The sequence below is a fragment of the Dermochelys coriacea genome, chromosome 2 (genome assembly GCF_009764565.3).
Source record: "Dermochelys coriacea isolate rDerCor1 chromosome 2, rDerCor1.pri.v4, whole genome shotgun sequence".
NCBI lineage: Eukaryota > Metazoa > Chordata > Testudines > Dermochelyidae > Dermochelys > Dermochelys coriacea.
Genome location: NC_050069.1, coordinates 93,347,056 through 93,362,148, shown reverse-complemented (window position 1 = coordinate 93,362,148; position 15,093 = coordinate 93,347,056). Strand labels below are relative to the sequence as shown.

At 42.8% G+C, this 15,093-nt stretch overlaps 1 protein-coding gene across 20 annotated transcripts in view; it reads right to left on the bottom strand.

Annotated features, from left to right (window-relative positions):
* The window catches only part of CEP192 (centrosomal protein 192), a 199,919-nt gene that overhangs the window by 45,756 nt on the left and 139,070 nt on the right, over positions 1-15,093 (bottom strand). The window lies entirely within an intron of this gene.

The following is a 15,093-nucleotide window of genomic DNA, read 5'->3' as shown; positions in this document are numbered from 1 at the left end:
AGCCGTAATAGTCTGTATTCACAAAAAGAAAAGGAGTACTTGTGGCACCTTAAAAATTAAATTTATTTGAACATAAGCTTTGTGAGCTACAGCTCACTTCATGTGCTGTTTAGGAAACACAGAAATAAAGACAAAGGTGGTGGAATAGCATTGTATATCAATGATAAGGTAGACTATAAAGAAATAAGAAGTGATGGAATGGATAAGATAGAGTCTGTCTGGGCAAAAATCACATTGGGGAAAAAGCTACTAGAGCCTCTCCTGGGATAGTGCTTGGGGTGGGCTATAGACCACCGGGATCTGATCTGCATATGGATAAAGCCCTCTTTTTTTAATGTTTTTAAATAAGGAAATACTAATGGGAATTGTGTGATCATGGGAGACTAACTTCCCAGATATAGACTGAAGGACGAGTGCTAGTAATAATAATAATAATAATAGGGCTCAGATTTTTCCTGGATGTGATAGCTGATGGATTCCTTCACCAAGTAGTTGCTGAACCGACAAGAGACGGCCATTTTAGATTTGGTTTTGGTGAGTAATGAGGACCTCACAGAAGAAATGGTTGTAGGGGACAACTTTGGTTCGAGCGATCATGAGCTAATTCAGTTCAAACTAAATGGAAAGATAAACAAAAATAAATCTGTGACTAGGGTTTTTTATTTCAAAAGAGCTAACTTTAAAAAATTAAGGAAATTAGTTAGGGAAGTGGATTGGACTGAAGAACTTGTGGCTCTAAAGGCAGAGGAGGCCTGGAATTACTTCAAGTCAAAGTTGTAGAAACTATCAGAAGCCTGCATCCCAAGAAAGGGGAAAAAATTCATAGGCAGGAGTTGTAGACCAAGCTGGATGAGCAAGCATCTCAGAGAGGTGATTAAGAAAAAGCAGAAAGCCTACAAGGAGTGGAAAATGGGAGGGATTAGCAAGGAAAGCTATCTTATTGATGTCAGAACACGTAGGGATAAAGTGAGAAAGGCCAAAAGCCATGTAGAGTTGGACCTTGCAAAAGGAATTAAAAGCAATAGTAACAGGTTCTATAGCCATATAAAGAAGAAGAAAACCAAGAAAGAAGAAGTGAGACCGCTAAACATTGAGGACAGAGTGGAAGTTAAGGATAATCTAGGCATGGATTATCTAAACAAATACTTTAGCCTCATTAAAGACTGAGACAATGAGGAGCTTAGGGATAATGGTAGGATGACAAATGGGAAGGAGGATATGGAGGTAGATATTACCACATCCGAGGTAGAAGCCAAACTTAAACATCTTAATGGGACTAAATAGCGGGGCCCAGATAATCTTTATCTAAGAATATTAAAGGAACTGGCATATGAAATTGCAAGCCCATTAGCAAAATATTTTAATGAATCTGTAAACTCAGGGGTTGTACCGTATGACTGGAGAATTGCTAACATAGTTCCTATTTTTAAGAAAGGTAAAAAAAGCGATCCGGGTAACTACAGGCCTTTTAGTTTGACATCTGTAGTGTGCAAGGTCTTGGAAAAAATTTTGAAGGAGAAAGTAGTTAAGGATATTGCGGTCATTGGTAATTGGGACAAAATACAACATGGTTTTACAAAAGGTAGATAGTGTCAAACCAACCTGATCTCCTTCTTTGAGAAGGTAACTGATTTTTTAGACAAAGGATCTAATTTACCTCAATTTCAGTAAGGCATTTGATATGGTTCCACATGGGGAATTATTAGCTAAATTGGAAAAGATGGGGATCAATATGAAAATTGAAAGGTAGATAAGGAACTGGTTAGAGGGGAGACTACAACGGGTCACACTGAAAGGTGAACTGTCAGGCTGGAAGAAGGTTATTAGTGGAGCTCCTCAGGGATTGGTTTTGGGACCAATCTTTTTATTACTGACCTTGGCACAAAAAGCAGGAATGTGTTAATAAAGTTTGCAAATGACACAAAGCTGGGAGGTATTGCCAATACAGAGAAGGACCAGGATATCATACAGGAAGATCTGGATGACCTTGTAAACTGGAATAATAGTAATGGGATGAAATTTAATAGTGAAAAGTGCAAGGTCATGCATTTAGGGATTAACAAGAATTTTTGTTATAAACTGGGGACGCATCACTTGGAAGTAACAGAAGAGGAGAAGGACCTCGGAGTACTGGTTGATCACAGGATGATGATGAGCCGCCAATGCGATATGGCTGTGAAAAAAGCTAATGTGGTTTTGGGATGCAGCAGGCAAGGTACTTCCAGTAGAGATAAAGGGGTATTAGTACTGTTATACTAGGCACTGGTGAGACCTCATTTCGAATAGTGTGTGCAGTTCTGGTCTCCCATGTTTAAGAAAGATGAATTCAAACTGGAACAGGTACAGAGAAGGGTTACTAGGATGATCCAAGGAATGGAAAACCTGTCTTATGAAAGGAGACTCAAAGAGCTTGGCTTGTTTAGCCTATCCAAAAGAAGGCTGAGAGGAGATATGATTACTCTCTATAAATATATCAGAGGGATGATTACCACAGAGGGAGAAAAATTATTTAAGCTCAGTACCAAAGTGGATACAAGAACAAATGGATATCAATCAGCTGTAAGGAAGTTTAGACTTGAAATTAGAGGAAGGTTTCTAACCATCAGAGGAGTGAAGTTCTGGAACAGCCTTCCAAGGGAAGCGGTAGGGTCAAAAAACATATCTGGCTTCAAGACTAAATTTGATAAGTTTATGGAGGAAATGATATAATGGGATAGACTAATTTTGGCAATTAATTGATCTTTGACTATTCGCGGTAGATATGCCCAATGGCCTGAGATGGAATGGGATCTGAGTTACTATAGAGAATTCTTTCCTGGGTGTCTGGCTGTTGAGTCTTGCCCACATGCTCAGGGTTTAGCAGATCCCCATATTTGGGGTTGGGAAGGAATTCTCCTCCAAGGCAGATTGGCAGAGGCCCTGGAGGTTTTCGCCTTCCTCTGCAGCATGGGGCACAGGTGACTTGCTGGAGGATTCTCAGCACCTCGAAGTCTTTAAACCATGATTTGAGGACTTCAGTACTCAGACATAGGTTTAAGGTTTGTTACAAGAGTGGGTGGGTGGGTGAGATTCTGTGCCCTGCATTGTGCAGGAGGTCAGGCTAGACAATCATAATGGTCCCTTCTGACCTTAAAGTCAATGATTCTATTATTTCTTTTTGAATTTATTGCAAAGAATGGTCTAGGTTAGGGAAAAAATGAGAAATAGCAATAAGCGAATTCTCCCACTTTGTAGGGAATTGTGACTGCAAATGAAAAAATACCCAAAAGAGAAAGCCACTTCAATCTTTGGTATTTATAGTTTCAGCAATATGTGCCCCAAAATGTAAATCTGTCTCCATGAGCATGTGGAAAAGCATGGATATAATTTACTGAAGAATACTGGTCAGAACCGAGTCTCAGCGAAAGAGGGGACAAAAAAAATAAAAAATAAAATTAAATGATGATTCTTATACCTATTTCTCTACCTTTGATGAGACTACAAATAGCTGAAAGAGTTGAAGCATGGACATGAAGAGAACTGAGCTAGACTATTTTTATAAATGGGGCCAGAAAATGCTGTTGCTGAAGAGAGCAGAAATGCATATACAACCTTAGCCAGAATACCAATGGGAATGAGTATTTCAGCTGCAGAAGTCAATGAAAGAAACTGACTGCACTCTATTGCATGATATTGAAACCCATCTCCTTGGTGAAGCCCTCAGCTATGTACCGGCACTGCAGTTTCCATACTGTCTGTTCTACTATTCTAATTAGGTTCTTCTACCACTCTTATCATGGTGGTACATAACTACCTTCCCATAGCAATGTGACCAGCACCTGACATTTGTGGAAAGGTTTATACATATTCAATTATATATATTATAGTTTGTCAAACACTGCAGATGAGTCCAGGAGTATGGGAAAGGATGTCTGTCCTCCATCCATTAACATCAAACATACAGATCACATCCATCAGTAACTAATACTGTTTCCATGTTCTGCCCAAATACAGGATGTGCAGAGTTTATGATTCTGACTTCTACCAGATAAGCTTGAAAGTGGCTTTTGGTTAGCTTTGAGCTTGATCAGGAACAGATGTTTAATATTAGGCAGGAGTCAAATTTAAAAATTAGGCTTGACTTGCAAGAGGAGATCAGGCGCTATACATTATTTCCAGGGATACACCAGTCAGTTTGAACTAGGCCCTAGAATCAAAGAGGACTGACCCGGTGGAGGCACCGTAGTAAAGGCCAACTGCATTCTGTCTCCATGATCTCTGAATCTGAGATCAAACAAGATTCTTACTCTAATCAAGCCATTCCACCAGTAGGTATTCCCCAGATTCTAACAAACCTCCCAAAATATGTGGGCTGTACTTACCAGGGATCATTACTGTTAAACAGTTGGGTCATTCTAACCCAATCTATTGCCATGTTGTCCTTCCTTTGAGCATACACTGCCCGGGGGGAGGGGGGGGGGAGTTACTTGCCTAGTATAGTAACTGGAGTTTGTCAAGATGTGTGATCCCTATCTGTATTCCACTGTGGGCATGCATGTGCTTCACGCACCTGAGCCTGGAAAATTTCTGCTGGTTGTGACCACTGGTCCATGCCTGTTCCTTCTCTCTCTCTCTCTCTCTCCTCATGCTCCAGACCAGGGATATAAGGATGGGTATGTACCGACCAACTCCAGTTCCTTCCTCACCTCAAATCATATGAAGATCCAGGCAGAAGGGAAGGAGGGGAGGTAGTGGAATACAGATAGAGACTACACATCTTGAAAAACTCATTACTATACAAGGTAAACAACCTCTCTTCAAGTGCTGGGCCCTGTGTGCATTCCACTGTGGAGAATGACAAGCGGTGCTCACTGATGAGGAGGGTTTGAAGACCTATGTGGCATGGAGGAATGAAGCATCACCAACCCATATGAAGCATCAGCTGCAGAAGTTTGGACAAGAGTATAATGTCTTGTGAAGGTATGTTAGAACTCCATGTGCCATCTTGCAGATGTCCATTAGCAGCACTTGATGAAGTGATGCTACCAAAGCTGCCTGAGCTTCTGGTAGAGAGTGCCTTCACATCATGTTTGGGAAACTGATAGGACAGGATACAGTCTGAAATCCACTTGGAAATCCTTTAAGAGATTGTTTGCCCTTTCCTCCACTCCATGAATGAAACAAATAATTTAGGTGATTTCCTAAAGGACTTTCTTCTTTGCAGATAAAATACCAAAGGTTGATGGACACATCCAGGAAATTGAGTCTCCTCTCCTCATTAGTGATATATGGTTTCAGAAAGAGGAAAAAAGAAAAAAGTGGTAGGCATATAATTAAATTGGAATTTTTAATAATATTTTTATGAATCATGCATGCATCACAGATTCCCCCTCTATACTGCTCATTGGTACCCAGTGAGAGGAAAAAGGATTCGTTTGTTCCCAGGACAAATGTATGACAATGTGTGTGTCACCTCCCAGTTTGAGTGGAATGAACAGAGTTATTAAGGACATGTCTACACTAGCGAGCTTACAGCAGCACAGCTGTACCGATGCAGCTGTACTGCTATAAGATCTATCATTTAGCTGTTCTATGCCAACAGGAGAAAGCTCTCTGTTGACCTAATTAAACCACCACACCGAATGCCAGTAGCTGGAGAGCACATCTCCTGGTGACATAGCACTGTCTACTTCTGTCGGTGTAATTTATGTCGCTAGAGGGGGGTTTTTTTGACACCCCTAGACAACAAATTATCCCAACAAAAGTGCTTGTTAGACATATGCTAAGGACCTAGCAGAAACCAATCCAGATCAACACTGTGTCCAGACAGTGCAAGCTCCAATGATTCATGGATCGAAACACTCAGCAGGAAAGATGAGCAAAGACTCCAGCTCGAGAACCAAGGACAGAGAGTGAGGTGGAGGGAATAAGTATTGGCTTTTAGAAGAGGCTGGGACCTCTCTCACTTAGGAACTGACTAAGGAAGGAAGTCAGAGTGCGAGTGAGAGAGAGCGCCTGAAAATGGAGTTCACTACAGCTTGGCTGGTGAACTACTCTGAACTGACCGGAATGGACTATGCTTTAACCTTCATTTCTCTATGCCTAAGGATTTTCAAAGCTGTGTTCCTCTTGACTAATAAATCCTATTCTGTTTTGAAAACACTGTTTGGGGAGTCATTACAAATACTGGCTGGAGTGCGATAGTCCCTGAAGAATGTACACATCTCTGCCAGGGGTCTCTCAGTTGTGCTCACTGAGCAGAGCTCACAGTGTGAAGCAGGAATTGATGCCTTAGCAGTTCAATCATAAGAAGCAATAAGGCTGCATGGCCTACCCTGAAAGAAGAGACACCCCATCCACTCCCCTTGGGGAATCTGGCACATCACAAGGATTCCTTTAAGGAACTATTCCAAAGCTGGAAGCACAGTACTGATCTTTTGGATCTATGATAACATATAGTCTGTTTAGATGAAAATCCAAGTGGATTCTGGGGGTGAATTTCGGGGGTAATCTCAACATACATTTGTCAGTATAGAAAATAGTGTATCGTGTTCATTCATAAGGGCACCCAATTCACCGACCTTTCTAGTTGATGTGCTAGCTACCAAAAAGGTGACCTTTGTAGAGAGATGGGAGATGAAGCATGTCACTAAAGGTTCAAACAGCGGCTTGCTTAATGCTGAGAGGACCGAATGAAAGTTCCAGGTTGGACCAAGTTTATTTACTGGAGGGAAGGTTTTCATTACACAGTTCCGATGTGGGTAAAAATAGAATGGTTGTCAATTGCAGAGGGGAGCAGGGGCTAATTGCCACCAAGTGCATTGAAAGGGAGCTAAGGGAAAGACCAGAGTTTTCAGAGTGAGCAGGCAATCTAAGATACTAGGAATGTCTGATTCTTCTGGGGACATCTGGTGATTCTGGATCTAAAACAGAAAAATGCTTCCATTTAGCTGAATAGCATATTCTGGTGGATTCCTTCTTGCTCCTAAGGATGACCTGAACCATTAACAAAACATGCCTGTGCCCATTCAATGCCCAAACAAATATCAGCCCACAAGATAAAGAGGCACTGAATTGGGATGTCTGATCTTGGCCCATATCCGGTATCAAGAGATCTGGGAAAGGTGTGAGACTGATGTATGGTCGTTCTGACAGCTGGAGAAGGCTGAGGAACTGTCCAGACCATCTGGGAGCAATGAGAATAATGATCATTGCCTCATCATGAGGACATGAGTTAAGAGAGGAACTTGGGGGTGGTGGTGTGTGAATGTTAAGATTAGGAAGGAATTCCTTTTGGAGTCCCAGCCCTACACTTCTCTGAAACAAAATATCTTGGATTTCCCGTTTTCTTGTGATATTGCCTGAATATAGTCTTTATCACAGAGTTGGGTATCTCTGATTTGAGGTTGCTCAAGAAGTGTCTATTGAGGCTGTCTGCTAATGTACTGTGTATTCCCCAGGAAGTGTACCGCTGATGATGTAATCATCACCAAATCACCCTAATTCCACAGATTGACCAACTCTATGCAGAGGAGGATGGATCTTGCTCCCCCTCGCTTACTGATGTAAAACACTGTTATTTTGTCTGACATCACCTGAATATGTTGGGATTGTATAAGCAGTAAGAATTGCACACAGGCCTCTTGAACAGCTCTCACTTCTAGGAGATTCATATGCATCCTGGACTCTTAGGGTGTCCATGTTACTTGTGGGCATACATGAGGGAGGCATCTAATCAATGTCTTCTGTGAGGGTGGGATGAAGGGAACTCTTATGCACACCTTGTCCCTGCACTACCACCAACCCAAGGAATCCCTCGCTCCAGGGTGAAGTGTGATTAGCTTGTCCATAGTGTGGGTATTTGGCATGTTGTAACTCTAAGAACACACCAGTGCCAATTGGCACGCTGTTGTCATGATACATACCCAAAAGGTGGCATGTAATATATCGCTGGAGAACTAGTAACTCATTGATCATTAATATTCTTGTGGGATTGTATATCCAGTAAACAAAGTGCTTTATATAGATATGGTCTGGAAATATGTTCTTAAAATGTATTTGGCAAGCAATACAAGCTATGTTAGCTCCAGACAAAAGGATGTGGTTCCACCTGCCTGAATGTGTGTCCGATGTAAATTAAGCAAATTTACATGCAAGGTTAAAAAAACGCTAATCAGAAGAGCAAATGAAGACAATTGTTTAAAAATTTCAATGGGGGATGGAAACTGCACTACCAGGAAGCTTTCCTGTCTCTTGAGGTGTGGGGCAGTGTCTTTTTAAGGGAGCAGCAAACAACTTCTGTAAGCCTTCAGCAAAGGGCTGCACACTACAGGGCAGATGGTTACGGGGAAAATGCAGAACTGGTGGGAGTTGGGGTCATCCTGCAAAAAGTAACTGGAAAGCGGAAGCCAGAGTGTGATCTGCATGCTTGTATTCTGGATATTGGCATCAGGGCTGTGAGGCACAGCAGCATAACATTTAAGGCACACAGTGTTGGCACGGCAGGTGGTAACACAACCTGGTTAACTCCAAAACGTCATAATGTATACTATCCTGAGCCAAGCTTTTAGACAGTGAAGTTGAAGTCTTGTGAAGGTACAACACACCATGTGAACTAGCAGGGTAAGACATTCATGAACTGATGGCTCTGAGTTGATTGATTAAAACTGTTCATGAATTGACATCTATTCAGAAGTAGACAAGCTCTGACTGAATGCAGGGTTGAGCTAATAAATTTTGTGGTCTGCAATGTGACAAACGGATTTTTCTGTGTTCATGAGGATTCCCTGTTGACAGTAGAAGACGGAGGAGAAATGAGGTTGATGACACCACCTCTTGATGGATCTGCTTGTCACTAGCCAACTGTCTAGACAGAAAACTGTCAAGCCGTGGTGTTGGAAGTGTACTGCTACTATTAGGACAACTTTGTAATTATTCCGGAAGCTGTTGCTAGTCCAAAGGCAAGCACGATAAGGATATGGACCTACAGTGAATCACAGGAACCTTCCGTGCAATTGGTGGATGATAATATGAAAATAGGGGTCCTTTACACGGAGAGCCATGAACCATGGGTTGGATGGAATTAGTGATGCCAAGGTGACCATTTGGAATCTCAATCTGTGGCTGAAGACTAGGTCTGCAGAGGCGTAGGATTGGTCTCTATCCTCCCTTTTTCTTGGGCATGAGGAAATATTTGGAATAAAATCCTTTTCCCCAATGCTGAGGTGGCATCAGTTCTATGGCTCCCACTAAAGCAGGGTGTCTACCTCTTGAATGAATATCTTCTTGTGAATGTTCCTTGAAAAATGAATAGGAAATGAATTGTACGGTGTAGCTTAACTGGATTATATCAAAGATCCATTTGTCCATAGTTGTTATCCATAATATATGGGAAAACTGGGCTAGGCAGCCACCAAACTGGATATCTGTGTCAGAATGAGATGGCATCTGAACTGATTTGCAACTCTTGGAAATCCCATCAAAAGAATCTTCTGGCTGGAGCTTGTGGTTGAAAGGAAGATGAGGAAGAAAGAGGAAAGGGGAGTGGTCCCTTCCCCACTCTGAATTCTAGGGTACAGAAGTGGGGACCTGCATGAAAACCTCCTACGCTTACTTTTACCAGCTTAGGTTAAAACTTCCCCAAGGTACAAACTATTTTACCTTTTGCCCTTGGACTTCCACTGCCACCACCAAACATCCTGGTTTATTTTTTGAGAAAGTTGTTTGGAAACGTCTTTCTCTCCAAAATCCTCACCAAAACCTTGCACCCCCCTGCCTAGGGAAGGCTTGATAAAAATCCTTACCAATTTGCATAGGTGACCACAGACCCAAATCCTTGGATCTTAAGAACAATGAAAAAAGCATTCAATTTCTTACAAGAAGAATTTTAATGTAAGAAAAAGTAAAAAGAATCACCTCTGTAAAATCAGGATGGTAAGTACCTTACAGGGTAATTAGATTCAAAACAGACAATCCCTCTAGGCAAAACCTTAAGTTACAAAAAGACACAAAGACAGGAATATCCATTCTATTCAGCACAGCCTATTTTCTCAGCCATTTAAAAAAATCATAATCTAATGCATATCTAGCTATATTACTTACTAAATTCTAAGACTCCATTCCTGTTCTGTCCCCGGCAAAAGCATCACACAGACAGACAGACAGACCGACCCTTTGTTTCTCCCTCCCTCCAGCTTTGAAAGTATCTTGTCTCCTCATTGGTCATTGTGGTCAGCTGCCAATGAGGTTATCCTAGCTTCTTAACCCTTTACACGTGAAAGGGTTTTTCCTCTGGCCAGGAGGGATTTTAAAGGTGTTTACCCTTCCCTTTATATTTATTACAGGGAGAGTTATGGTAGGTCTGTCTGCAATCTGTCGCATCATAGCCCGTGGTGGCAGAAGACTTGTGGTAATTGTGTCAGTTTATATGGTTATGCTACATCCTCTTCAGTGACAGTGTATATGAACCCAGGGAGACGGTTTCCCGTGAGTCCTTTAATGAGTGTAAATACTCACTTTTTTCATTAAATAAGTTATTTTCCATCAAAGGGCATACCCTCTACAGTTGATTGAACCTCCCCAGGGATCCTGCAGAATGCAGCCAGGATTCACAATGCATCCCAAAAGCCATCAGCAGTATGGACTGTGCTGAATGAAAACTATAAAGATGTTCTGGCCAGACTATTCTCATCAATAAGGGCCTGAAATTGTGCTCTATCCTCTGGATAGAGCTTGTGCCTGAATTCCGAAATTTTCAAAGAGTTGACAAAACCATCTCTCATGAGCAATAACTGGTAATTAGCTATTCAGAATGCAGGCTGGAAGACAAATACTCTCCTTCCAAGAAGGTATGTACACATTTGGCCTCTTCATCTCAAGGAGTGGACCTGGGAGCGGTTGCCTAATCCTGTCAGTGGCTGTCTGAACCAAAAAGATTTCAAGGCAAGATGAGTAAATATAAACTTTGCTCCCTTGGCTGGAACAAAGCTCCTCTTGACTGCCCTCTTGGGGCTCAGTGCACACGTCTCTGGAGTATGTCACTTCATCTTGGCAGGCTTCAAGATGGCCTTGTTAACAGAGTGCTACTCTACCATACTCTATAACATATCCAGGAGTTTGTGGGGTGTCTCCTCAATTTCCTTCAGAGGAATCCAGAGCTCAACTGCAACTCTCCTCAATAAATCTTGAAACTGTTTATGGTCAACTGGCGGAGATGACGAGGCAAGCACCTCATCAGGAGATGAAGATACTCCTGTTGGAATTGGCAGTACCATTGGAACTGGCTCTATCTTTTCCTCAAGTTCCTGAGAGTGCTCTGGCTGATCTCTTGGGTGGGAAGGGCAGAGGATGGATGGATGGCTAGCTCTTGATGAGCACATACCAATTCCGGATAATGCAAAATATTATCCACAGTCCCTAGTACAGCCAATGAGAGGGATCCAACATAGGTTGAGAAGAGCCCCAGGGAACAGAGCAGCAATTTTCAAACTATGGGTTGGGACTCTGAATGGGGTCAGTAGGGCTGGCTTAGACTTGCTGGGCACAGTGCTGAAGCCTGAATCCCACTGCCCAGGCCCAAAGCCAAAACCTGAGGGCTTCATCCCTGGGCTGCAGGACTCAGGTGGCAGGCCTCCTGCCCGGGGTTGAAATGCTTGAGCTTCAGCTTTGGCCCCCCTGCCTGGAGCTGTGGGGCTTGGGCTTTGAGGATCACCAAGGGCAGTGGGACTTGGGCGGGCTCAGGCTTCCATCCCCCCGCCTGAGGCCGTGAAATAATTTTTGTTGTAAGAAGGGGGTTGCAGTGCAATGAAGTTTGAGTACCCCTGGCATAGAAGATACCAACCGTCCTGGGGTGAGGGAAAGGAACCCCATATTATGAGGCTGTGGCAGAACCCAGGATATTCTAACTTCTCTATCTGGGCTTATAGCTCTTGGTGGGGTGATATCAGTCCCATTTCCATGTCAGAGATTCCCTTGAAGAGGAAAATGAGAGTTCCAGTTCCATTTGTGGTGCCCTTGTCTACTGTCTATGTAGCACTAATGCAACTAGTAGATAGAATGAGGAATCAGTTTCTCTTGTAGGATTTGCAGACTGCTAGTGTGAGAATTATCCTCGTAAAGACCAGGTCCATTAGAAGGGGGGATTCTGGGTTCAGAATGACAAAAAATATCCTCAGGAGTGGTATATTTGTCTGTTCTTGGATACTGGTGTTTCCTTATGCACTTGTGTCAGTACCAACAGTCCATGAAGTTCTCATGTATCCTTTGATGATAGGGGTGGTTGTACCGGTCTTAGCTTGTTACACTCCGTTCTTGGTATTGACAATCCTTCCTCTGCCAATGGTGCTGATGCAAAGGCGATCTGACTCCTCAAAACCTGTGGGTTGGTACTGTGCCCTTTATAGGCTCGAACTCAGAACAGAGCATGAAGAGTCACTCAGCTGAGAAGGATATCACGCAAGTACCCCTTTTCATTTACTTGGCTCTGGAAGAGGATTTTTCTTTAGACTTTTTGAGAGGGCTTTCTAGCCTCATGGTGAGTTGGGGAAGAGGGCATCTTAGCTCTAACTTTGCTCACCCATATGTCAGAGGTGACAGTGCTAGACGGAACATTCCTTAACACCTCTGCATGTTGAGAAGAGGGGGTCTGCCCACTTTGGATCAGACTGAGGCCTCATAAAAAAAAACAATAGTCCTTGTGGAGCATCCTAAGTTTGAATTCCCATGCTTGCCAGGTTCTGCTTGGAAAAGAGTGGCAGATACTATACCCAGTCAAAATATGAGCTTCTCCAAGGCAGTACAGGCACCTTTGATGGTTGTTGCAGACCAAGAACTGTCTCCTGCCCCAGATGCATCACGAAGCCTGGGATCCTGGGCATAATGTGAGTCCCATCCGGGCTGGGGCAGCCCATGAGTGGAAGAGGTCCCTAAAAACCAACAAAACTACCCAGAACTAATATCTAATAAAATTTCTTGAGAAATGTTTACAGGTTTGAAGTTACAGGATCAGTTCTGTTGACAATGGAGGGCTCCCTCTCAGACCACGCAGCAGTAGCAGTAGGAACTGGAGAGGCACTCTGTCTGTACTGCTCCTTAAATCCTTAATTCAGACCATGAGAAGATGCAACCATGGACAAACAGACATCATTAGCAGAAGTCTTCCAATCTTAGGCACATGGAGCACATACATACCCACAATGAAATACACTTAGGGACCAACACTCAAAGAAGCAGAGATTTCACTCAGGAAACCAGCAACAAGGCTTTGGAATGGAGGACTCCTCCTTGTATCCCAGGTCATGGTCATCCTGTTGCTACATTTCAAAGATACAGCAGTGATGGGAGGACTTCATACTATTAACCAAGATAGGGGCCAGAGCTCCAGTACGTTGCCCTTGAAAAAAAAAAAAGTGGCAAACAACCTAGTAATCTTTATTGATTTGGACTGGGAGGGTTTAAATCCCCAGGGCTGTGCTGGATGTTTTAGGACTCTCTACAGAAGACAAAGTAGGGAGCGGAGTCTAGAAGATATCAAATCTGCCCTGATTTGGAGAGGAATTAGCAGCAAGTGGGAGAAAGACCATCTCAGCATTTCTGAGGGGTGTAGAATTTAAATCCTACCTAATTTATACCCAGAGGCTAAAGTTGCAGCCAGGCGCAGGACCCTCCCCACCACATGACAAACTTTTGTTTCATTACTCAACATAATAAAAGAATAATTACTATAGGCCAGAAAAAAGAAGCCATTCTGCAACTTCATTTATGGATATCATTGGTAAAGTAAGGACCTGACAAGCCTGAGAAAGAGGAAGCACTCTTCCCAGAATCCTCACAGGTAGAGAAACAGCACTTCAGTAGCAGGTGGCATATCATACACACAGGAAGAATCTGCCTCAGAATTATATTAGACAGTGGCAGCCCTAGAGGGAACTGATCTGAGGGAAATGGAGAGGGTCTGAAATACTGAAGTATGCAGCAGTCAGTTCCAGTGTCCCTTGTGGCAGCAGCCTTATGATACTAGCGGGAGTGGGGGGGAAAACCAAACATTTAGCAGAAGAAGGGTGTAGATTTTACCCAGTAATATCGGCCCAGGTCAATGAAACACAAAATTTCTGAAAGTAAAGAAGGGCCTGCACAATTGGGTTTATCCTGGTGATAATGTAGCCTGCCAGAGGTGTGTAAATTTGGACTGAGACTCCCAAGTAGCTTTACCTGCACCAGGAGCTCTAAAGTTGGCTTCCAGGCCATGAAGACAAGACAAGCATCACTTCTTGGAGACAGAGTTAAATCTTAAGAGCGCTCAGTCCCCAGGGATTCAAAGCCTTTGAGGAAGACTGGTGGGGGAGACAGGGAGGAAGAAATGGATGATATTCTGCCCTCTCCTGTAGGGCTCCTGTTTGGCTAGAGAGCTTTGAAGCAGATCTCAGCAGCAGAAAATTCCTGCACTCACTGGATTATTCTCTTTTCTTCCCTATTAAGTTCAGAAGGTGGAATAGGAGGTTAGGAAGGACAGAACAATAGCTGAGAACTGAAGTATAAGATATGCTTCCAGGTTAGAAGGCAGAGAAAAGAGAACACTGACACATATATCAGACTTGACTGATAAATATTTTGCCTCATTGCTTCTGGTAGGTGGTGCCATAATGTTTGTCAGTAGCTAACTTTTGGCATGAGAGAAGGAAAACAGGGACAAATGTACTTTGACATATATAATGGTGTTCCACAGAACTGCTCCACAGTCCTCACAGAACTGATCCCTGAACTGGAACACTAGCAGTTTGAGGGAAAATTAACTTCTGGATTGATCATCTTATTCCTTTAAGGAAGCAATATGGGTTCCACAATTTTTGAGGGCTTTGTGTGGTGGAGATGTCAGTGTAATAGCTGATCAGTTCCGCATATTAAGTTTATTCTCCTTACAGAGGCATCAAAACTTCAGCTAGCTTCTCCCCGCTACCCCCAAGCAAGCCTTAATCTCTCAGATAAGGGGCATACTTTATTTTGAAAAAAATACATTCTCTTTGCCAGCTGTCAGAATGGGATATCCATAAATTGCAGGCAGGGGTGCATCATCAGCTTTTTATTAGTTTAGAATTTTAGTTATCACAGTTCTATCAG